At 38.4% G+C, this 27,169-nt stretch overlaps 2 protein-coding genes across 2 annotated transcripts in view; one reads left to right on the top strand and one right to left on the bottom strand.

Moving 5' to 3' along the window:
- Nucleotides 1–27,169, bottom strand: part of LOC134665312 (pre-piRNA 3'-exonuclease trimmer-like) — a 301,305-nt gene that overhangs the window by 56,425 nt on the left and 217,711 nt on the right. The window lies entirely within an intron of this gene.
- The window catches only part of LOC134665315 (slit homolog 2 protein), a 126,559-nt gene continuing 114,622 nt past the window's right edge, over nt 15,233–27,169 (top strand). Inside the window, exon 1 of the mRNA XM_063522231.1 lies at nt 15,233–15,500. The gene's annotated coding sequence lies outside the window, so the exon portion shown is untranslated. The remainder of the gene's footprint in view (nt 15,501–27,169) is intronic.

The following is a 27,169-nucleotide window of genomic DNA, read 5'->3' as shown; positions in this document are numbered from 1 at the left end:
GTTGTGGCTTTATTTAGCTTAGTTTTAATTTAGTTTAATTTAGAGTTAATTTATTAATTGATCGAGTGTGTTTAGGTATAAGTTTTAATTTGTAATAGGTTTACTTGTATATTTTGTTAAATAATAAGTAAATATGTTTCTTAACCTTAATATTGTAGTTATAATATTAAATAGAATAAATACCTACTTAACTCAAGATTCTTCTTTGAGTTGAAATATAAAGCAAGCGACTTAGGGTTCATATTCCGATACATTTTTGCTTTTAGATTGGCTCATCAACACATTATTACTTGTGTTAAAATAATACATATAAGATATTAAATCACGCCTGATAAATAATATTACCAATTTAAGTGAGCCGCGTGTTCCGGTTTGCATATATATCTCATTTATTATTTGTTTAGGGCTGCTAAGATGAATAGAAAGTGTCACAGTTGTCTTGGCGTGCTCAAGATGAAATATGGACCAAATTAATCCTCAAGAGCCCTAAGGTAAGAGCACGGCGTCTCAGAATTTTACCGTGAGTTGGTGAAGCGAAATGATTCAAAATGTAGCACTTTCTCAAAGGAAGTTCATGAAACCTTTAATTTAATTTCCACTTTGAAAAAGTAAAGTATTTTAACCTATTAATAATAAAATTTATTCATCAAATACAGATCAAAGTCAATCTTAAAATCTACTTAAATAATTTACATACAATGTCCTAACTTAAAATCTAAACATATTACTAATATACTATCCTACTTACACTATCAGCCCCATTCCGACCCCCACCCAGCCCAAAAGTGCCAAAGATGCTAGCGGCATTACCGCGCTGGATGGCAAGCGATATCTGTTGGACTAGATAGGAGCCTGAACGGGGATCGCCTCCTCTGTCACGTAGACGCCGCCCCAAGTCTCTAACCAACCTCTTGGCCTCCGAACACCACGGCCCCGCAGTTTCCACCGCGACCGGAACAAAATCGTACGCTGGTTCCAGGTTGGCGTATTAATGTGTGTGACCTATTAATTGTGTTTTAGAACATAAGTAAATACAAAGAGAATTTCTAGGTAACACTCAAATAAAATATAAACACGTAAGACAGTGCTCAGCTTATTTACAAATGATCAAAGACGCTTATGATTTTTCAAATGGAAATAATTATACATACATACAAAGCATGTAGTTGTATACCTGCTATTACGTAAGGCAAACGTACCTACCTAGTTTGTGTTATCCTTCCATCACTGCGTGGCTCGCGTGACAAAATGCCTAATTTCTAAATTAATTTTTGTAGTACATATAATAATATTTACATATTTCCAAAAACAGCACTTTAAGTTGGAAGAACGCGTTTTCTTAAATAAACAGTTTGTAGTAAGTACTAAGTAAACTTGACGGAACTTTGTTTAACAAAATTATGCCAAATCATATAAATCAAAGTTTCAAGTTGTTTTTTTTCTTTAACGGAGAAAATTATAGCTTCAAGGGCAATATGTGGAGTTTCGTTCTCTAACATGTTTTCATAAACATATTTTGAAAGCAATTGGGCAACAATGGGGTGGGGAAAGTGATCGGAAATGTTCGGCTTTTATGTGAAGTATCTACCTACCCATAAAATACATTAGACGCCGATACGCAAGGGGCATAGAATTTCGTTAATGGAATTTCTGGTATAAACCTTACTTCAGAAATTGAAAAGTTATTTCTTCTAACATACCAAGTATTTTGTATATTAAATCTATAGCTACATTTTTGATAGGGAACTAAAACTAATATTAATGTTTATTTGTATTTATATTTTACTGCTTGCTTCATATTGTTTTAAATGGTCCTATATGTTGAGATTGTGTTTCTAAACTTACTTATACGAGTATATCTCGTAGAAAATTGTATCCGTGTGTATTCGCAGTTCAAATACACACGGATACAATCACCACACACGCCCTCACACCTCACATTAACTGCTTTTCTAGTACCATTTCGTTTCTGACATAATCTATAAATAGTACCTACCTATGAGTATGTATAGTTGGTTGCCAAGCTGGCCTCAGGTTCCCATGAGCCGTGGGAACTTGAGGACAGCTGGGACAACCCTAGATGAGTGAGTTTAGTGGGTAAGTATGTGCTAATTAATTCGATTTGAGTTACTTACATTTTATTGCAGTTACAAATTACCTACGTATATCCTATTATTTATTATATCCTCCTAAGGCCCATTATCCTACCTATAGTACTTATTCAGTTCAATGGAATTTAAACCATATTCGATTGGAACAGAGTTGCTTTTGGTTTATTTCGTTCAGTTTTTAAACAACGCAAAATCAAATCTATTGCCTACACTGTAGATTCAAATTCCTGTGGCAAATTTAGTATTTTTCATTTGTATGGGTGGGCCTAAGAAGGATATAACAATACGTGGAACAAATGAACTGTGATGTCGTAATTTTGCCAATTAAAATACTTATGAAATGGATATTATGAAAACAAGTGGTATTCCATGAGTTTAAATGGTAAATTGGGAAATTAATATCGCCAAACGAAATACTAATGGAATGATAATACTGATAACAAATTTGTCGGCAAAATAAAGGATACCAACTCTGACTTTTTCCAATTTGTTTCCTCGTATCTTTCGATTTCTTCACAGGACCTATTTATTTTGGAAATGAAGATACTTTAATATTTCACCGTCAAATAAGGATGAAGCTACCCATCTGCAATGGCACATCAACTTCAAAAGGATAAGAACATAAAATATATACAAGGAACAAAAGATATGCAGCAAACTTTTCCCCATGCTATTGTGTTTCCGGATATGGCTTGGCATTCTAGCGGTATAAACGGTTCCAAAGACGTTTGTGATACGCGTTAAGCTTGCTATGTGGATGCGGTGTGTCGTATTTACGTGAAAAGCTGCATGCATGCACAAAAGTCATATTATAAAAGCAAATAAAATAAGTGAATCGTTTTGTACTGAAGCACAAGTCTTGGTTTTACATAATTTAGTATGTACTTACAAAAAAAGTTTTTTGGAAGATAAAATTGGCATATAAGATGTGTAATTTCATGTCAATTAAAATTATCCACAAACTTTAATTCTTCTTTATTATAATTTTATATGGAATAAAAAATAGTCTTTTTTTTATCCATTTGGAGATCCAACACCTATGACACATACCTAAATTGTAATATATACAGGAAGCCAAATATAGGAGCTCACAGGTAGTGACATAATACTAAACTAACAGGTACTACTTATACTTAGTTTACGCACTATTACTTCTTAAGTTATTACCTAGTTCAACGTAGACTTACGTACATTGAGAAGCAAAATAAGGATAAGTAGCATTACAAAAATCTAATTATAAATAAGAAAAACACACATTTTTCCTTTTGACTTGAACATTCTTCTAAACCAGTTTCACGGATCCATTTATTTGCACCCTAGTAAGAACAAAATTTCATTCCACATTACAGGGGTTGAGAAAAAAACGACACCGATAAGAAAATAAATAGGGTAGAGGAAACAGGGTGGTGCCTTCCTGGGTCTATTTATACGGTTGGTTTCACATCTTGCCATAACATCGGTACGTTCATGTAAGGTTCCATTAAAAGCGAATCATACCTAAGCATAACCGAGTACATAAACTCATGCATCTTCTTCATTGGCCAACCCTCTTCCCAGCTCATCTGGGGTCGGGATGGTCGGGTCTCCTTAAACTCATGCATCTACAATCTGATATTTGAATTGACCTGCCAGTCGAATGAGATATAGCTACTTACGAGTAGTGCAAAATATTCGGGTTCGTAATTCAATTATATGAAATCTACGAGTGCCAATAAGAATGCCAATGCCATTTCTTCATTGATTTACCGAAGGAATGAGTCATCAGATGGGCTAATTGAAGCAAAAGTAGGTAGGTGAAATTTAATAAGGATTATCAAATCAAATCAAATATAATTTATTATCAGGCAAATAAGGCCCATAGATACATACCTTACAAACTAACATACATACAATAGTAAAATCTTATAAGCAAATTATTTCGGCGACACGGCGGTTTTCAGTTATGTCACATTATCCGGTGTAGGATTTGGCAGATTCCTACGGAACCGCCGAAACACCACACCCTTCGGCCAAAACTCCGCGCTCGCGATGGTTTCCAGCAGCGACCGCGGCACGCACACGACGAAAGCTGAAGTGCACGTAATGGCGCGATCGCAGCTGGAATACTATATTATATTATATTAGGTATTTAAAATCTGTCAATAGGATGCACTCTTTGAAGCAATTTAAATGAATGACATATTTATTTAAACTTTATTGCACAAAATAACAACTTAATGTACAAAATGCGAACTTAATGCCACGAGGCAATCTCTACCAGTCAACTTTAAGGTAAGTAAAGCAGGAAATATTCTATTCGAAAACACATACATTTTTACACAATCCAATGGTATTATTCCGCCTATTCCTCGCTACAAGTGGCGCGTGCACTCAGTCGCGTGCCTCCTGAAACAGGTTAGGTAACTTGCTTCCAAAACTTCCAGTAATTACATTAATGTTTACGTTCCATAAAGATTCTATTTGCTGTATACTATGAGCTGAGAATTTGGAATGTTCTTGCGCTCCTTCTATTTGTGTTCTGAAGTATTCAGCATGAGTTGAGTTAATCGCTTTAGCAGAGCGAGTGGAACGCGGCAAAATACAGAGCAAAGTTTGATAATGGAATCCTTAGAGTGATAGATTCTAAAGAAGACTTCCTTAATAATTGTGGGTATTTCTGCAAACATTTAAATTAAAATTATTTAAGCAGATACAGAAAAATCATCACGAAAAAATATTTTGGGGTGTTTTACGTAGACAATGAAGATTTTGGGGATAATTATATGTTTTAGTCAACTTTTTGGGAACAATATTTGATAAAAATAGTTTGATTAGTGTAATTAAAGTAGTATTATAAACTAAGATGTCATATAATATGCCATAATGTGTTTTGTAGTGTTTAGTTTTAAATATATTTTTATAATATGTATGCTAGTTTTAAGGTATTTATGTATGGGCCACTAGTAGCCTGAAATAAAGATTTTCATTCATTCATTCATTCATTCATTCATTCATATATCCGTTCTTCACCACTGGAGCGCTTCGTAATTTTTTCTTTAGTATATAACATCTGCTGGGCAGTGGGACACGACAGGCTCCAAATAATAATAATAATAAGCCCCCAGGGCAGCTTGTGGCGAGCTGAATGGGAAGTGACGTCCCTTGGGTCCCATACCCCCGAGAGTCGGTCAGGCCCCTCTCTCCGGCTTGCCTTCATTGGCCGGCTGGAGTGAACACTGAGCAGGGGCCGCAGGACTCTCACCTCTGGCTTGCCTTTACCGGCCGTCCAGAGTGGGGTGTCAGAGCTATATGCTCGCAGGGCGGAAGTGAAACATGCCTAAGACGCGAGTTGGCACAGTGGCTGCTTACAGCCACTGGGTAGAAAGCGGTGCACACCTCTCCACGCCCTGAGCCGCTCACGTGATGTTGTCCCCTTGTCGCTCCGTGTGAGCGGCCGTTTTCGGGGACCCATATTGTGAGTTGGCGAGTCACCACCTGGCCAATTTTTTCATGTTTTTTAACATATGAGCAGGGCAGGTGCCATAGTCTCCTCCATAGTCCCGGTTACTAGCCCACTAGCAACTCAACGCAATAGCCCGGTTTCTTTTTGTACCTTTTCTTACAATAGTCCTACACTAACCGGGGCTTGTCCTTGGGTGCACTACTATAGCGCAAACAGGGATAATCATCGGTTGGTGTCACGTTACATTTAGAGTAAATTGTCTTATCACAAGGGGCCTCTACGTGTTGGCTTCGGCCCCACGTACGCCTTCCAAATGCCCGGGACCCCATGGTCCCGAGAATTTGTAAAAGACAGACATAATAATAATATAACATCTATTTCAGGTTATGTGTTCTAGTAGTTATGTATGTTGAGAAATAATATGTTTTTAGAAACTGTCGTCAGTAACCAAATAGGTACTTTGAGCCTAATCAATATTTTGGGAAGCTAACTTTTAAGTACTAATTGTGTCGTAAATAGCTATTAGGGTCATGTATGTGTTAGATTAGTCTTTACGTTTAGGTTGCTATTTTTACTTTTGTATATCATGTTTTACTTTGTGCTCACATATTATGTCAAATGAATTGCGTGGAATGTTTTATATCTAGTTATAAGTCTAGGATTCATGCTCCTTTCATACGTGCTTAATATTGTATCTATTTATAAGTCTAGGATTCGTGCTCCTTTCATACGTGCTTATAATTAACGAGATTGACAGAAATAAATAAAACTCACTCTGCATATAATGCCCACTAGTTCAGAGATACAAATCGCCCGGCCATTCCTATATAAACCCGCGCCATTTGTAGCATATTCAGAGAACTCAGAGAGCTTAACTCTATCACTTGCCTGAACACTCTCCAATAAATAAACTCAGATATATGTGTTTTTATTTCACACAACACATATTCCGGTAAATGGAGGTATAGCGGACTTCGAGACAGCACGACGGCCAGCGCGTTCCAGCGGCGAGTTTCTACGCTTCACCCAACGAACCCCTCATCACGAAAAGTTACAGTCTACACTCCACAGTTTGGTCCTTCGAGCCGGATGAAGATAGAAAAACGTACGCGCTGAGTTTCAAGCGACATAGCTTAATTCAGAATCAAGAAAGAAACACGTACGCGCTGAGTTTCAAGCGACATTGCTTAACTCAGACGGCAAAAAAGAAACAAGTACGCGCTGAGTTTTAAGCGACATTGCTTGACTCAGACGGCAAGACTGAATAAAGAACGCGCTGGGCCTAGAGGTTCGCTTCGGCTTAGACCCAAGCCCAATACCTTTCCGTAACCCATTTACCGGCTTGCCGGTCGGACCGTGCAGCGTGTAGGTCGTCCTCCGCTCACGTGTCCTGGCAACTTTCGTTGCATGTGTCACATGGTTGATACCCACACACTGCTTTCGAACGTTCTAGGCATAGCACTTTGCCATTGCGGGAGATTCAGTGCCACGAGGGATCCACGCTACGCTTAGGGCCTGACGTTGCGCTCAGTAACGGTCAGTCATAGATATAGGCAGGTCAAGTTAGGGACCCCCGCGTGTGTTAAGTGAAGTGAAGTGGTTCCAGCCAGAAAGATGTCCGAAAAGGAAGCAAGGAGCCTACGACCACGCACCAAGGGCCCGCCTGCGCCCGCAGCCAACATGGACACCCCTACCCCCTCGTCCGGTAAGACTACGTCCGGCGAGACAAATACGTGGAGCAAGGGCACCAGTGGCAGCCCGAATACTACCGGTGGAAACGAGTCGGTACACTCGGAAACGTTAGATGCCACGGTAGTAAATCGTAGTAGATTAGGTACGCTAGTGAATAAAGACATCGATGCGCCGCCATCGCCGTCGCGGGCGCCGTCTAATCGCGATTCACATAGGAGTCGCAAATCGGTTAGGGAACGCGATAATAAATTGGCCGTGCTAATGGCCGAGCTCGAGGTTCGTAAAGCCCGTCTAGCCGTTGCTAAGACAGAGTCCGACACTGCAAATGTACGGCTGCAGATTGCGCAATTGAAGGCGCAGTCTGTCGGCAGCAGTGACGCGACCGTCGAAGCTACTAAGACAAAGTCCGACACTGCAAATTTACGGCTGCAGGTTGCGCAACTGAAGGCGCAGTCTGTCGGCAGCAGTGACGCGACCGTCGAAGAACGGACTAGAAGTTGGGTAGAACGACAAGCTAGGTTACAGCACGAGATCGCAAAGGAAAACGTTAAAATCCCGCCGCCGAAAGAGACCGCGCAAACGCATCCGCCGCCGCGTGCAGCCGTCGATCGGGCTAGCAGACCACCCCCGCGCATTGTAGAGGTACCGCACGGTACCTACGCGCCAATGTACCATAAACCGCCGGAATTGCCTACATTCGGCGGAGATATCACCGAGTGGATATCATTTAGGGCAGAGTTCGAAGATACGTCGCCCATGTTTAGTGCCGTCAATAACGTCAGTCGGATTAGGCGCGCACTTAAGGGCGAAGCTCGGACGGCCGTAAAATCAATAATGTACACGGTTCAGGATCCGTATGAGATAATGGAAGCGCTGGAACGGCAGTTCGGCGACCCTGAGGAGATTGTTCTTACGGAAATTCATAACGTTAAACGCATGCCGCGTTTATCCGAAGACAATTCTAATATAACCTCATTCGCCGCGCATGTAGCGAATGCCGTCGCCACCATTAGATCCTTGCGTCAAGAGAAATAATTGCACGCGCCTGAGCTCGTGAATAAAATCGTGGATAAGTTGAATCTGATAGTGCGCTATGAATGGGCCAAATACAGGCAGTCTAACGTAGAATCACCCGGGCTAGTTGCGATTTCCGAGTTTCTTAACGAAATTAGCACTGCGGCCAAGCGCATAAACCGACATAAGCCGTCTAACAGGTCACGGAATGCAGTGAACGCGGTTTCCTCTGTGCGCGAACCGAGCAGATCGAGCCAAGCTCTCTCTGGGTCGCGCGCCCCCGCGTTCTACCGTGACACGTCTGACGAATCACGGAGTGCAGTGAGTGCGGTTTCCTCTGTGCGCGAACCTAGAAGATCGAGTCAAGCTCTCTCTGGGTCTCGCGCCCCCGCATTCTACCGTGATGCGTCTAGTAGATCGCGAAGTGAACGAAGCGCGGTTTCCTCTGTGCGCGAGCCCAGTCGATCGAGCAGCGCTCTCACTGGGTCCCGCGGCCCCGCGTCCTTTCGCGACTATAGTTCGGATTCGGAGTCAGATTCCCACGAATCGTACCCACGTGATACGGGAAATAGATCACGTTTTAATAAATCGACCGTAGCTCAAGTAAAGCACCGCGATGGTAATTTAAAGAAAAAGCCAGCGTCAACCAGAGCTCAGCCCAGGCAGCAGACATCGTCTGTCTCTGTCTCGCGCGATGCGTGCGCCATATGTAAGAACGGCAAAGAACACAAAGTTAGTGAGTGTTCGAAATTTCTAGCCGCGACTATATCTGAGCGATGGGACTTGGCAAAGGGTGCTAAATTGTGCTGTAGATGTTTAGGCGCGAGTCACCCTAAGCCTTATGGGTGCCAATATGTCGCGTGTGGCATGAATCAGTGCGAAGCCGGACATAATAAACTATTACACGGTCGAAACGCGGCCGCGTCCGCGAGCGGTAATAGAGTCCCGGCAGCACCTGCAGTACTCAATGTTAGACTGCCGCAGACGTGTCACAAAGTCATGCCTGTAGAGGTGTCGGAACCGTTAGGTACCGTCCAAACCCTCGCGCCACTTGACGAAGGCGCGACAATGACTTTGACGCTACACGAAACTGCGGACAGAATCGCGCCCGCGGTACAATTGGTTGGGCACGCAAAGCCTAATACCGCGGACGACGAGGCCTTACAACTTGTGAAACGGCATTCTGAGGTAGAATCATTAGGCGTTTCGCAAAAGTTGCCTCGGGTCGACCCCGACCAACGTGCGCTAGATTTACTAGAAGCCACCTGCGAAAAGATACCGGGGGAGCAAAGGTATCGCTCGGGCTTACTTTGGCGGTCAAATGACGAGAAACTCCCCAATAACCAAGCGCAAGCATTGCAACGGCCGTACAGTCTAGAACGAAAGCTAGACCACGATGCGAAACTTAAAGCCGAATATGCAAAGTGTATGTTGCTTGACAAAGGTTACGCGGAGAAAATAGACTCGCCACCGCCCCCCGAGGCACCCCGGACGTGGCCTCTGGCGCATTTCCCAACTTTTCACCCGCAACGCGGCAAAATGCGATTAGTTTGGGACACGGCCGCCACAGCTTGCGAACGTTCGCTTAACAGCGCGCTGTTGGCTGGCCCCGACCTGTTAAAGTCACTTTTTGGCGTATTAATGCGCTTCCGCGAAAGTAAAATCGCGGTGTTAGCCGACGTCAAACAGATGTTTTTACAGATCGAAATAATAGAGCAAGATCGCGATATGTTACGTTTCGTTTGGCGGACAGGGATCGATTGGGATAGGCCTATATCCGTCTCACTCGCACCCGCGTGGCGATCGTTCATTAATAATGTACGGTTAGTTCGCGCCACCGCTGGTAGTCTGGTTGCCGCCGAGGTTTTCAAAGCCGTATTGCTCGCTAAGAAAACGTAAAGAAACTGCATGAAGGTGACGTAGTAACGAGGAACGTGGCCCAGAGGCGTAATCGCCCAGCTATATCCTGGCCTGGATGGCCATTGTTCGCACACGCGCAGGTGACGTCCGCCGCCCAGTTTCTAGACTCATCCCCATTTACTCCGCGCATGAAGACGGTGTTAACACACGTGGGGGAGACTGTCGTAAATAGCTATTAGGGTCATGTATGTGTTAGATTAGTCTTTACGTTTAGGTTGCTATTTTTACTTTTGTATATCATGTTTTACTTTGTGCTCACATATTATGTCAAATGAATTGCGTGGAATGTTTTATATCTAGTTATAAGTCTAGGATTCATGCTCCTTTCATACGTGCTTAATATTGTATCTATTTATAAGTCTAGGATTCGTGCTCCTTTCATACGTGCTTATAATTAACGAGATTGACAGAAATAAATAAAACTCACTCTGCATATAATGCCCACTAGTTCAGAGATACAAATCGCCCGGCCATTCCTATATAAACCCGCGCCATTTGTAGCATATTCAGAGAACTCAGAGAGCTTAACTCTATCACTTGCCTGAACACTCTCCAATAAATAAACTCAGATATATGTGTTTTTATTTCACACAACACATATTCCGGTAAATGGAGGTATAGCGGACTTCGAGACAGCACGACGGCCAGCGCGTTCCAGCGGCGAGTTTCTACGCTTCACCCAACGAACCCCTCATCACGAAAAGTTACAGTCTACACTCCACAAATTGCCTAAAACTTTTATCTTTATGAAAAAAATACTTTTACAGAAAGTTGATTTATAAATAACTTTCCAGCAGGATTTGAACGGATAATATAGGTCAATCTAAATTAATTTAGTTAATTGGATGAATTAAGCTACCTCGCCAAGCACAATAAGCGGAAGCTATATTACATCAGATTAAACTTGGAATGTGTCGGGCAAGAATACGGCAATAGTACATTATTGTCGAGGCTCGGAAGTAGCTACTTGCAGGCTGAGGATTCGTTTTAAACGGACGACCTTGGGAGTCCGTTTAATTGAATCCGAAGCCAGCAAGTAGCCTTCCAGCCGAGTCATATATAGTGCTTTTCTCAAAAATGGTGCAAGAAATATAAATATCATAGAAATATTTTACAAAAGCAACGTTCTTACATATATATTTTGACAGAAAAAAGCCCTTACCGCCTTTTTATTTCTTTTAATAAAAAAATAGAAGTGTATTTTTCTGCCAAAAATACGCCAACCTATTTGAGACATCTAAATAGTCGCGGTACTAATCATCTGTTTGGCTGTTTAATGGGCCTGTGCCTTCATTTGATATGGTCATTTCAACTTTTAAAAAGTTTGGAACTCGACAAATAATGGAATTTGTATGCAACATTGCAGTCCCAAAATCGAGACTGCAATGTTTTTAACTTTTTAATTTTTGACTGACCATAAACTACGCGCTTCGCGACCTATTTTTTAGACGGCAAAGTCGACTTTGCCGTCCATTTTTGAGAAATATTTATTTGTTTTACAAGGGGGCAAAGTTTAAAAGTCAATTCTACCAGGAAACATAAGAAAACAACACAAAATGAGTTTCAAGTGTGCGTGGTCGTGCACATAAAATTATAAAGGTGGGTGGGGCATTAGGTAGACGACGTCATCCAATTAAGTACACACTGTTATGAAAGTTATGATAAAATCGATTAATAGCTTAGTTGGCTTTCTCCTTATGAAAACAACAATTTACTACTTTGGTTATTACCTATACTTTTTACTTATTTCATTATTACTCCTAATACATTTGTGGAGGGAACATTCGGCTGTTTTCCTAAAAGTCTATGGAAGGGGTTATTAAGAGAAAGGGCTATATTTTTTTATGGCAATCTACATGTGAGTGTGTGTGTGTGTATTAGCCGGCTTCGACAATGGGATTGGCAACTGTCAAAAGTTTTTATAAGTAGATGACGCCAGCGCCATATTCATTTTCTATCCCTACTCTAGCATGTTCCCACAACCACAGCCTTTGGGCTTTCTAAAAGGCTATCCAGGCTATAAGATTGCAAAAAAAAAATTGGAACTATTTGTAGGATTGGCCGTTGAAATCTACGCTAGCGCCATCTGTAAAATACTTCGTCCGTCCGACACATACGAGCTTAAAATCATTCGTCATTATTTCTTGATTGGCACAGCTGCGTGAGTTACCTAATGCATACAAATGAAGGAAATTCAATATAAAAATCGGTAATTGATTTTGATGTTACATCGCGTTTGCAGTGCGAACGAGAGGCACTGAGAGGAATATGATAAAATAAAATTACTCAATTTGAACTAATTGTATCGAATGTTTGACTAAAATTGACATGAATTGTCTATGTAGCTAATAAAATATGAAAACTTTATCGATATAAGGATACTCGACTAAACGTTTGTAGGTTCATGATTCATGAGTACCTAAACCGTCACAGTTATTAATAAAAAAAATCGTTTTTTATTCCAACTTTTAAAGTGAGAGACTTCATTCAGTACACCCCGTTGTGATTAATACCGGAATATCCGACAGATTTTCACGATATTTCAATACCAGAATACCGGACGAATATCAAAATATCTGAATTCCGGTATTGATTTTTTTATTATCTAGTTCCTCGTTTTTTTTACAGCTTTACCTAGTTCAAATTTTCACACGCAGTAGTCGCCGTGAAAGCTGTACGGATATGATGGTCGTTCTTGTCTAAGTGATAGCGTGATAAAACGGTGAGCGTCACTTTCTATCTCACGGTGTTAAAGTGACAGTTATTTTATCACGTGGATAAAGATGGATAAAGCCATCCATAATAAGCTGGCTGAGCGGGCTGTCGCTTCCGGCGTTATGCTACAAATTCGATTATTGCCCGGCAGCTGCGAAGCTGTCAGTGGCTGATGAAATATAATATCCGGAAGCCCCATTGCATTCGGAACTAGTAACTCCAATTAGATGTGTTGTGCAAATATGCAGTGAAGATACATCTCACACGTAGACATAAGAACAAGTTTATCTTTGTGTACATGCTCAAATTGTTTTATCTGTATCATAGATTCTAGCTATATAGCGAGTGGTATCTCATAAAATGTATTACAAGAAAGATTTACACGCTATTTACTTTTTCATTGGTTTTACCTGGCAATCAAATATTACTATGGTATAAAAAGGCAGCTTCAAATTGACAGCTTATTTAATAGGAAAAATGTTACTCGTAATGTACAGTCACCACACGGGATTGTTATGCCATTTAGGGTTCTTAAATTGGTTATTCTACTTATAAGTTGTGGGCGACAGCCGACCCGCGGACCACAACCGACCATATTTATCTCATAGATGATCCTAAGTTTTAAATCCGATACTTAAGTTGTAACAGCTAACAATAAAGATCTTGATCACCGTAGGTAGCCTAAGATCTAGGTAGACTATGTATTATGCCTAAGTTGTAATGTTATTTGAGACCTAACTGAACCATTAATTTATAATAAGTATTAGAACCTATCTCTATCCCAGCCATAATAAGAATGAGTCCCAAATTTGCCTACATTCAATTTATATTTACGTGGTTGAGCCATGCCACGGCGTTCTGTAATTGGTCGAGAGTAGAACGTAAGAGTGTGTGTGTAGATAGGTAAACAAATGGTATTTTCCCCAAAATAATTGGGGAAAAACTTTGGTACTCATACCTACTTCAGGCTTAGAACTGCGGCTAGAAGTACGTATGACAAACATTGTGGAAAATGGTAACGGTTATGATCTAGGTAAAATCTAGACACACACTTTTCTCCTCGAACCGTAGGACAAGAAAATGTGCATAACAAGTAATTCTGGCAAACTTTGGCTCATTGAATTTAGACCTTGTAGCTAGACCGTAATCATACACTAGTTTAAACTATTACCAGCATATAGAACGTAATTAGACCCATCTAAAAACATATAGTTATATAGCCGAACGATTTAGCTTAAAGTAGGAAACCTAGATTTATACCAAATTGAAAGACAAAAACGCTGGCAAATACGTCTAAACTTGTGCATTTTTACCAAAGAATATAAGCCAATCACGATCGAGAGACCGAACGCGTTACTTGGTGCGACATAGTTCTAACAATGTCGCGCGCCCGTAATTACCGTAAAGAGAGCCGCTCTTACTCGATCGACATTGGCTATAATTCAGTGCTCGAAATCATACAAATACGAGCGGACCCGGAAAATCGAGTTTAGTTACGATCCAGGACCCGAACGAGAAACACGCGAACCCAAGTGACCTGACCCTAGGCCCTAAGCTAGAACCTAAGCCAGAACCTAGACCAATTGTGATCCTTTTAAACTCATATTTAAGTGAACCTTGTGATTGTGAACCTTGCAATAAGAACTTTTAATATCAGACACCTTTTATTTGAACTTTCTCTTACGATCCGAACCTGAGCGAGCTATCGTAGATGCTAACTGTAGGGGACCGTCACCTACATAAGTAGCATAAGTATTAAACTACTAATTTAGCTAGGACCCCAAAATGGCGCAATAATCGCGGAGCATGATGGTACTATGTAAAGTATACATAATTACGTGTCGGAGTTCCGTATGACGTATCCTAGCTATACTGACTGGCATCACCTTTAAATCGACAAGGACAAGGACACGAGAAAAGCTTTGTTATAAGTACATTATACTGTCAGCGAAAAGGATAAACATTGAAAGAACAATTTATAATAAAACACTTTAAACTCTCGCGTTTTGTACACGTTTCAGCTGAGTTGCAACAGCTAAGGTCACGGAAACGCCGGAATTAAAGGTAAAAACAATGAAATTATATCGCGGTAGACCCGTTTGTGTAATTAAATATGTGTAACAATTTATAATGTAGAGACGTCAGTGAGCAACCAAAATTATGAGGCCCGGCCTATTCTGTTACAGGTGATCCCACCGACGGTTGTTAAGCGTAATTGTCTGTGCAAATAGCTCTTACGCGAACAAAGGTTTGAAATGTCACAAGGGTGCGAATTTCATAGTAAAGGAGGCTTCGAGCGCGGGGTGAAGAGAGCAAGGGGCGCTAGGGGCGCGGGAGGGGTGAGAGGCCCAGAGTCAAGCACGCGACAGCGGCGGGCGAACGCCGCGCTACCCTCTCCGCGGCTCACGGTAACTACTCACTGAAAAACCCGGTAAACTGCCCAAACTGTGAGTTTATCTTGTTATCTTACCTGTGTTAAAAAAATGCCCAAAAATTAACTGTGAGTGCCCCCGCGTCTCTGCCGCCTGTTGCGCCCCTCTGCCGTTTTCTCTTGGACACATTCAACTTCCAAGGCCGCGCCTTTGTGGCCTCATCGATAATTTTGGGTGAGTATTTTTCCTTTTATTATTTTTTTAATCGTCGGCATTAAATTGTGTAAGGTATGTCAAAGAATTTCTGTACGTAATTTTCCGGCGCTTTTCTTCGTGACGGCGCCATTAAAACTTATTTGGAGCGAAAGTAAGTCAGCAAAATGTGTAGCCAATTGTTTTATAACTAATAGAATGGTCAAGCATATGCAAAGTAGGTAAGTGCCCTAGTTTTGACAGCCTGTTGATACCCTCTGCTGCTAGAAATTAATGTCTAAGGCAGCAATTTAAACTAAAAGTTAGAACATTAAGATTAGCAGTTCTGAAAACTTCTAAATGGGTCCCAATGACCCAAATATGGTGTATATCCAGTTTTTTTAGCGCCTAAGTAATCACTTTAAGGATCAACATAAAGACGGTGAAATAACACTCTTAAAAGCAATACTAACAAACATGATCATTATGTGAGACTTTATAACTTTAATTGAGTGATGGTATTGAAATGATGTTTTCGCTGTTTAAATAAAACATATAATCAGTGAAAAAAAAAAATAGTTAGAGGTTGCGATATGCAGTTATACATGACATGAGTAATATTGGGTAAGTTACATAAAGTACAGATTTATCATTTCATTGTATCGCAAGTATAATATATAATTGTCACCAAGTAAAATGGCCGACGTTGAACAAATTTAAATTGTTGCTCGTGCCACCTTTAGCCTAAAACTGCGTCGGTCATCCATTATATTCAACGATTTATCAAAGACTTAATCGAGTTAAGTTCGTTTATTGTTGAGCGTCCGAACCACGACCGCAACGGGTGAATAAGATTAAAAAAGGAAATTTACATAATAGAACAATAACTTGGGGAATCCTTTTACCGTAAGGCTTTATTAAAATGGACAACGTCTGTCGGGAATTAACAGTCTAAGTATATGAAACATGTGTATAAAGAATTAGGTTCCTTTGTGGTAGGTACCATAAGAATCAAATAAATACTGACAGCCAAAGTGCACGTCGTTATTTCTGTGGTAACAAAGGTCTGTGGTAACACTTTCTGCATACAGTTATGTAAAAACACAGCCTGTGGTATCTTCCAGAGACAACGTTTCATCAAACAAAAACGTCACTTTTGACACTTGTTTGACACTGACATATCCAATCCATATCGTTTCAATATTTAGTGTTTGACGTATCTCATTGTTCGAATACGGCTGTAATCATTAAATTCCTTTCATTAACTCCGAAAGGTGTGCTTTGGGTGTCGGTTTCAATTTCACTATCTCACTAGACATTCCACAACAAATACCTATTTCCATAATAGTGAACGATCAGAGATTATAGATTGAAGATAAAATATTTCATGGTAAACCGCTACGGTGCCGCTACGACGTAGGCTGGCGTAGCTCGTAGCTTACACGTAGCGTAGTAACAACATAATTTATATATAGGTATTTCCAATTCTGATATAACACCTTGTTACACGCGTATTCGGGAAACGAGATAATCACAAGATCTAGAGACGATATAGAGATCAACTAGATTTACATTAGATATCGACTAGATGTGACTTGGATATCTAAGTCATAACTTGTCGAAATCGTTCAAGAGGACCTCCAGAATCGCGGAAACGTCAAATTTGACATATCTATCTTACAAATATCTTTAAATTATCCATATCGTAACTTGTTGAGGTCTAGTAGAGATCTAATTCATTTTCAGAATCGAGCCGTTAGTGTTTGACCGAATTGTCAACATATTTTTGTATTTATTTATTTAAACTTTATTGCACATAAAAATATAAGTACAAGTGGCGGACTTAATGCCATAAGGCATTCTCTACCAGTCAACCACTGGGCCAAAAAGAGACGGTTGTTAGGTGCAGGTTTTATAATAGAAAAATTGAAACGATATTTAATCACAAAACTACTACTACTATTTACATTATTAACACTAATTAACATACTATGGTATAATAAACTTACACAAATACTTTGTATGATACACTTACATAAATATCTACATATATACATACATTATACATGTACCTCCTCTGAAACATATATTTATTCTTTTTTTTGCTCAATACAACATAACATAACCGAGGTATGAACCCACAATTTTAGACCACTACACATATATGTAATGTTGTGTACATGTCCAGTACGCGAGCGAGTGATCGAGTTGCTTAATGGCATGACTCTGTTTGCATTTCGCGCACACCAATCAGCGTTAGTGATCGTCAAGCTCGTATCAAAACAAGATCAAAACCACAACAGAATTATAAATCAGAATCGGCCATTGTATTGCTAACTTTGAAATACGGAATACTTCTGATTTTGACAAAATAACTTAAGCTAATGCAAAACGTTAGTTAACACATTGACAGCGTATCATTAATGCTAAGGAAGATTGACTTACTTGGAATGGAAGACATAACTACTTATAAAATGGTGTAGGTACATGCTAGATATCCATAATTATTAAGAACCCATTTAAAAGTCAAATTATCTCTGCAGCAACAATCGGCGGTAGTACAATGCTAACGGGAGAGAACGTTTTTAACTCTTGAGTATTGTGTTGAAAAAAATACATTTTCCTTTCGTTCAATATTAAAGTGGATTGTCGTGGATATAACTGAAATGTGCGATTGTATTTTTGTACAAAACTAGCATGGGAACACTGCATACACCAGACAAAGTACAAATATTTATTATCTGTAAGATTCAAAAGTCGACAGAATTCTTAAATATACCTATATCATTTTATTGTAATAAATAATCCAAAAGAGTACTTTTTCTCCCGGCTTTTACAATAATAAAAAAAAAGCTTGCGGTATTCAGATGCGGTGGCGTTGGCAGCATTTGTCTTGGTTTCCGAGTTCCGAGCTGGATATGCAAATGTTGTCTTATGACGTTCTTCCTAAGCTGCATATTAATGTATGCATACAAGTTAACTATTACAAGACTTACCTACTCGAATCCGAAATCCATTTGTATCCTACATCATTGCGAGGATTGTACTACCTATTTCACATTGTAGGTTTATTTTTTAATTTATTATGAAGAGAAGTAAACATCCGGATAGGTTTTTACATAAGTCAACATACATTTTATACATAAATTATTAACGGATTAGGAAATAAACGCGACTAATTAAAGTGTCTAAAGTTTGTGTTGCGTGTGGCATGCTTGCGTTGTTAAACTATCAGCCATATTTATCATTCATTATACATACACAATTGTATTTATACCGTGGTTCAAAAAATTTTAGAGAAAGCATCAACAAACTAACAGACCAATTCTAGTTTTATTTCATTCATTCACTCTTTTTAAATTATGGCTTCAGTCCAGTGGGACTATTTGCCCGAATCAAGCTGCCGTATTCGAACTTCAAGATATTCACAAGAGACGACACGTACTAGATCCATTCTAGATACGTTATAGTTTAGATATCAACTAGTTCTCTTTTGCAGCGCAATTCGGGCAACCAGTGTCACTTTTACGTTAGATAGAGTAAGATATCTATTAGATGTGAATCATATCCTGTGGAAATCGTTCAAGAGTATCCCAGAATCGCGCAAATGTCAAATTGATGACAGGTTAGCTCTTAAACATATCGTTATCGTATCTTGGTGATGTCTAAAAGATATCTAATAGATATTTATTTCAAAATCCGAATCGGGCCCAAGGTATGAATACAAAACAGTGTACGGTGATTATTATTAGCTCTTGTAAAGCGGTGGACTTTACAAGTAGCACGAGGACTACCGGCCGTTGACTCCAAAGTGTTGGTTAAACGCAATTTAAGATTAATTCTCCATTACACACTACCACATTAGTTTACTGTGTAATAAGCTATCGATATTACACTTTAAACAATATTAATGAAAACTAAACAAAGGAATTAATCAAATAATCACGACGCGTGACTATCAAAATGGCGCTCGAACCGGAAGCCCTCGAGTTTAAGTTATTAGATATGTTTCCTATAAGATGCTGATCAGTCGGTGTCAAAACTCACGTTTCTGGTTGAAGAAATGTTATTTTGGACTCTCAGATCAGTAGCATATTGCAAATATAAGTATCTAATAACTAATACTCGAATTGGTCTGCGATTTACTTTAAAAATTATACTTACGGAGTAATACCTAGTTAATCACGTACTTTTAAAGAACTTGGACATTTTAACATGCGTTTTAACATATATCTATATTCAATCAGATTCGAATGACATCCCTGCATATAAGTACCTACGAGTACTGTCATGTACTGTATGACACGCAGTCGTGTTACTTATGTATGTCTGTATCTTTAGGTATTTAAATAAAAGTAAACAAAATGTACCCTCAATGGGCTCCATAAGCTAGTTGAGGGTACGTGAAAACATTACATGATCAAATAATGTAGGTTAAAGTCAGGTCGTTCATTGACAGATCCAGGCCGTTTTATATTTGGTTGTATGGTAAAACTACCCGAGAATGTAAATTATTTATTTACATATTATTTTTTATTTGACGACCGGTCTGGCCTAGTGGGTAGTGACCCTGCCTGCGAAGCCGATGGTCCTGGGTTCGAATCCCAGTAAGGGCATTTATTTGTGTGATGAACACTAATATTTGTTCCTGAGTCATGGGTGTTTTCTATGTATATAAGTATGTATTTATGTATAGTACAAGCTATGCTTAGTTTGGGGCTAGGTTGATATGTGTAAGATGTCCTCAATATTTATTTATTTATTTATTTTATTTATTTATTTATTGTTTATTTGTGTGTTTGTTATTTTATTTGTTATTAAAATACCTAAAGATACAGAGTATATGAACGAAAACTTCATCATATATTTATTACTAAGTATAAAAATAGGACTGCCGCAATGTGGATGATTCTCTATTCATGTGGCTTTCGGGACCGGATTACAGTTCAAGGCTCGGCTTTAGAAAGGATTTTTATTTGAAATAGAATATAAATTTATGATCTGACTGAAGCGAAGTCAAGACGGAAGGATAAATTTAACCTGAAAATATTTTTATGTTCCTCCTACACTAGTATGTGCAATATAATAGCGGTTTATTTATACGTACTAGAGAAACTTGAGTAATAAATTTCTAAAAATAGATTATAGACAGTCATGGATTGTCGTGGGCGTCACTATCAGCTGTGCCTTAGCAAGTAAACAAACCAAGTCAAGGTCAAAAATCAACAACAGATTACGGATGATGGAGAATCAGTACACTCTGCGAGGAAGAGTTTTTTCGGATAGGGGTCATCCATTAATTACGTCACACGAATTTCTAGGTTTTTTGACCCCTCCCCCCCTTCTTGTCACACTTGGTCACATTTGGCAAACCCCTCCCCCCTAGTGTGACGTCACATTTTTTCTACGAAATCACCAAATCGAATTTAGTAAGTACCTAAGTATTATTAATATTTTATCAAAATATTTTTGACGATATAAATATTAGTAATTTTATAACCCAAAACTGCTTAGGAAAGAAAATTAAACGAATAAAAACGATTATCGTTTTAAAAACTTGTTATTTAAATGTACAGCGAATAAAATAATTTAAATAAATTTTCGGTTACTGATGAAGTTAAAGTGACGTCACAAAGTTTGGGTCTCCCCCCTCCCCCATGTCGCAATATGTCACATTTTCTTGACCCCTTTCCTCCCCCTAAACGTGTGATGTAATTAATGGATGACCCCATACGATGGTTATAGATGGATCGAAGCTCTACAGTTTCGATAAAAAATAATGGGCAAGATTGAAATAATGGGGACGGGGAAGAAATAATTGCCCACATTTGTATATTTTTCATCGTTTTTCAGATTTATAAGAATTACCACTATTTCGTGATTTTTCATTCTAATATTATTTAAGTAAAGTTTTCAGTCAATTTGGAATTATTATTAAGCAATGCAGAAGAATAATACAAAAAATACAATATGATCTATCTAAAGTTACAGTTTTTTGCTATTTTTTTTTTCAATGATATTAATGATATTATATAGCACACAGCTGTTACTACCAAGCAGCTGAACAGTTTTAGGTATGTAAATGTCGTTACATTAAATATGCAATATAATAGGATTCATAATTTACTACCAACTGACCTGGTAAAACGATAGCTCTACAAAATGAATACGAAGTGAAGACACACCATTAGTTATTCGTGATATATGCCAGACTCTCACGTCACATCCGAGCTTCACAGAACATCCGAGCTAATGTATGTATTAACATTAACTATGATAAATGCCATCTGCGGTGTTGTAGTTTAGTTAGAGGTAGCCATGTTGTGTTTAAGTACATTTTTAAACTGACTTTACTCATTTTAAAGTTTAAAACATGATTATTAAACCTAAAAATAAACTAAAATTTATAATAATAAATCTAATAAAAGATCCTTGCCATATAGTAGCGAAGACAATAGGAGCATTTCCTTGCTGGATCTTTGCTGATACGTTGCGCGAGAAAGCTTGGTCTTTGGCCTCCTGTGGCGTGAGTCCCTTCAACAGGTCTTTGAAGAGACTCAGAACATCAGAGCATCACGGATCAAGGGTCTCGACACAGAATGGAATAAAATTATACTCGGCGCCGAGACCCCTGTATTTTTCTACAGCACTTAAATTTTATATGTTATAACATTTTACATAATTATGACATGTTCTGATATAAAACTAGTGCCTACGTCAAATCATGGGACTAGTTGTCAAGCGGACCCCAGGCTCTCATAAGCCGTGGCAAAATGCCGGGATAACGCGAGGAAGAAGAAGAAGAAGATAACATGTTCTAATATTCTCCTGTGTGTTGAGTGTTAGAGACGCCAACACTTGGGAAGTGACAAGAACACTCGAGTAAGCGGATTAGTTTGCCTGCCATGTAATGTACTGTGAAGAAACTTTTGTAGTTGAATGTACCTACTTTAATGCGGTTCTTGCGGTGTGACATACGACTGCAAAGTGCACAGTGAATAAAGTTTGTGGTTTATGAAGTTGCTTTGTTAAATAAAGTCATGGTATACTCGTACATTCTTAGAGAAATTACATAATACGAAGTTTGCGCGTTTGTTTTTATTTCTTTGATAAACAGACCACTTAGTTCAACGAAACATATTTAATAAAAACCGAACAAGTGCGAGTCGGTCTCGCCCACCGAGGGTTCCGTAGTTTTTAGTATTTGTTGTTATAGCGGCAACAGAAATACATCATCTGTGAAAATTTCAACTGTCTAGCTGTCAACACTAGCTATCACGGTTCGTGAGATACAGCCTGGTGACAAACGAACGGACGGACAGCGGAGTTTTAGTAATAGGATCCCGTTTTACCCATTGGGTACGGAACCATAAAAATCAATTTGATATCGGAATATTTTAAATTTCACCCAAACTAGTTTTTATCGACAACCCGGTTATAAAATATATTTTCATAGAATATAAAATTGGATTCTTGGTACGACTAGATTCAGGGATACATCTATTGACGGTATAATGTAGTAGGGTGTAACCCTTATAACTTTACTACAAAGTTTAATAACTGCCACGTCTGAGGAGAAAAGGGAAGGGAAGATTGTTAAAGGTGTTGTACCCCTCAAGTCATTTACATTTTGTGTGCTACAAATTTATATTTTAAGGGTTAACTGTTTAATCTCCATATTTGTGGGGATTTTCTCGGGGATAATTTTAGGTCCTTTCAATGTTTACTTGCAATTCACTGGCAAAGACAATTTCACAAGCGCTGATTATCTAGGCTAGGCTGGATTGATTTAGCAACAAAATATCTAAGATTACATGCACAACTAATTCAATAAAAGGATAAAACATAAAGATTAATAAATAAGTACCTATTAATTAGTTTTTTTTTGGCGTATGTAACTTGTAATTATCATTTTATTTATACACTATAATCAAGTATCTAAAGTACCGAAATACCTAAGTTGGACCGAAGTAATTACATAGTTATCAACGAACTATTTAATTTTACATCTCTATAAACTTTGAAAGTTCAGAATGGTGTAATAAATGTTGATGAAATTCAACATGGAAAACTCCTAACCTTTTTTGTGAATGTGTAAGTCTATACTGTAATAAACCTAACGCAGGTGCTGGCTTATCGATATCGCACCCATTTCCAGGCTAAGCCAAAACGTGACGACTGTTGGAATAATATAGCAGTTGTATTTGGCACATAACTTAATCTAGGTCGTGTTTGGCGAAACGAGCATTATATTTATGGGTAATCACGTGTTTAACATAAGTAAGAAGAATCTATTGTAGAATAATGAAACATGTAACGTATGGGACTTTGGGAAATTAATTTAAGGTAGGTACTCGTTATTAAGTACCGATATATGTATAAAAATGTCTTAAGTTTGTAGGTAATAAAAACACACGATGATAAATAGTTTCAGCCGCTTAATAATTTAGTTACCGGCAAGTCATAATTTAATTTTCAATTTTTAACCTCGTTTCTATCTTTAATTTCCAAAATATTTGTATTTACACCATTTTAATAATACCGTTCTGTTCTCTATTTGCCCCAGTTTAGTCTAAATTTATTTTTAGTTACAAAAACAAATATGAATCTTCGTGTCTTGATCAAATATTCTCGCGCTCACGTCTTCAGAATAAACTTTGCCAGGTAACACTGATCCGCATATAGCCTCGATCGAGGCTACAGTGCCTACTTGCCTAGGAAAGCCATACGTAGGTAGGTACCAACGAGATTGGTCGGAGGTGTTGGGCGCACGTAAATTGGACGTCATCGCGGCAATCCCGGCCGTTCTCGCATGACTGCACTACTGGCGCGCCTAGCACAGCGCACACATTGCAAGTTTCCCCTTTCACAAACACGCGAAAACAAACTAGTGCTACTGTGACAATGGGTATGCTAGGGGCAGCATCGTTCCATCGTTCACTCATCGCATTTAACGATGCACTGCAAAATTCATGCGCTGGGATTTAAATTCCCTAGACAGACAGCTGCGATCTGAATAGCCTTTTACTGAAATTAGTGGGTGTTTTTGCCAAAAAGTTTACCAATAGAAATACGTAACTCAGCATCATTGAACAAATTTAAAAAAAGCTTAAGTGTCGTATTTGCGAGACTTTATTAAAATAAAAGTAGAAAGTTATTTATTCCTTTATATAAGGTATTATTATATAATAACACGCCAGCTTGCAACCCCCCTTTAGTAATCAGCTGCCGTACTTTATTGGCGCCCGCAACTCCAGGGGTGTCGCATGCGCGTTGCCAATCTTTCAAATATAGTAACAATATGTTAATTGTGCATGCATAATTTAGTAATGTCTCATTTAAGTGAAGTTTTGTTATATCTTCTTGAGAAATAAAGATTCTTAAACCTGAAAAACTTGCTTAATCTTTTGACTTTTGTTTCGATTTTGTGTTCCTTTATTATGTAATTACCATACTTTATTTTGTTTTTGTAACTGAGGGTAACTAATTAAAAATATCTGAAACCTTATCAATCCTAAATAGTCTTTGCTTTGTAAGTATTTTTTTTGATAACTGAGATCATTTTGATATTACACAGTCACAGTATTAAAGGTTCCTAGACTGAAAAGGTTTCTTGTTTGCAAATATAAATTTTCTCACCTACTTAGACGGAGTTTTACTAAACTTCTACAATATGATGGCGGTGCAGCATCTAAGATTACACATTGATTATATTTAATGTTCCTGGCGTGCTATGGAAATAGGAGTCGTTAAGGTTGAAGACGTACCCGGGTTTCAATGGGATTATCTCAGTTTGAATTGTTTGTTTTTACGGACTGAGAAGACAGGACGAGCGGAGTAATGGTCTCTTTGAGGCAAGCAAACATCATTAAACGAAAGATTGAGGCGATTTACTATTTGTATTTTTAATGCCATACCGTAGAACCAAAGAGTAGCGTAGAACTGAATGGACGAATCCAAAAAAATGTTACGGAAAACTTACCTTTACACGATTCTTGGATTGCTAATAAGTTTTATGGAATGGAATTATTGATAAATGTTTATTTTCTTAATAAGTATAGTTTTTATCTCTGGAATAATCGAAACGATATAAATAGTGTTATGTATTTAATTTGATTACTAGATGTCGACGTTATTTTTGATCACAGTTGAAGTTATCTGCTGATCAACCTAACTCTAATCCTATAATCCAAATATATTGCGTGCTTGAGTTACCTAATCATTATTTAATGTTAAACCAACTCAGTGTATTCGTGTAAAAATAACTAAACAAATGTATTTACGTACCTACCTACATAAATTAATAATTATAATCATGTTTTCAACGGTCGGCCCAGAGCTGGCCTCAAGAACACAAGCCTGCTCCAACAATAACAACGAGAGTTACGGGAGGGAAGAGAGCAAAAAGCTGAATCCTGGGCTATCGCTGAATGAAATTAGTATCGACCGGCTTAATTAGAGGTCCGCTCTGGCTGGTTACATGTGAAGCATGTTGATGAGACATTTAATAACCATGTAGCCTTTTCAGGAATCGTTCCGGTAGACTTTCTAGTGGGTGCGAAATGACAAACGGCCCCATCCGTACTTTAAGATAGGAACGTCAGTTAATAGATTTGGAAACGATATGTTTATATTTCTTAAAAAAAAGTCTCTTTTGACACTGACACATCTAATCCATGTCGTTTCTACATCTATTGATTAACATATCTCAAAGTTCGAATTGAGCAGAAAGTAAATTTGTATGTACAGCTAAATGGATTTTTAAGATTTTAGTCACTATACTGTACGATTAGGTATGGAGAGTTATAATGTCATTCTACCAATTGTTTATCCTCTAGCCGCCCAGAAACCTATAAAAAGGTCTCCTGTTCCATTCTAATTTGAACCTTATTTTTGACAAATCAAGATTGCTTTTTTCTTGGCAAGTTTTGGCGTCTGGGCGGCTAGAGGTTATGTAGGCGTGTTTGCCAAAAGTATATATGTTCGAATACGCCCTGTAAAATATTAGGAGTCCTATCAAAACACACATGGTAAAAAGCTAGCTTTTTGGTGCTTGTAACAGTGCTATTTTTACTCGGGATAGAACCCCGGCTTGTACAAATGAGTTTTTCGGAACAACTAGTTATGTGCTTTTATTCACACATTGTCTTTAGGAAGTAATTTAAAGAATCGTAAAACTCCTACATAAAAGTATACCTTCTTTATAAAGTACTCAAACCACATTGCCATTGGGCTAGTGTGAGTATTTAGGGCAATATAGCTACGTCTTCTACAATCATTATAAATTTATTATTTATGATGAAAAAGTCATTATGACTCACGCATTGGATTTGATTTGATTTGATTTGATTCCTGTATCACCCCAAAAGGAAAAATAATATATCGATACAAAAACAAAAAAAAAGAAAGGAACACATGTAGGTAGGTACCTATTACATATATGAAAAATACAATAATGAATATTTACTTATCTTATTCGTGGGCTCATTGCTTATTTATTAGGCATTTGGCAATTGTAAGCTAACCTATATCCGCGGTACACATCGGTAATTAGGTATTAAATACATTTCCATTGTATATAAAGTACAACATTGTCCAGTGGCTCGTGACTCGTGTGTTTATTAACGTTCCGGCTAAATGTTGATTTACTGGACTTGTTTACACAAGCAGTGATAAATAACGTTTAGTTGCGACAACAGGTAGTCGACTGA

This window comes from Cydia fagiglandana, chromosome 6, assembly GCF_963556715.1.
Source record: "Cydia fagiglandana chromosome 6, ilCydFagi1.1, whole genome shotgun sequence".
NCBI lineage: Eukaryota > Metazoa > Arthropoda > Insecta > Lepidoptera > Tortricidae > Cydia > Cydia fagiglandana.
Note: the sequence above shows the minus strand (reverse complement) of the source record. Positions and strands in the feature narration are given on the sequence as shown.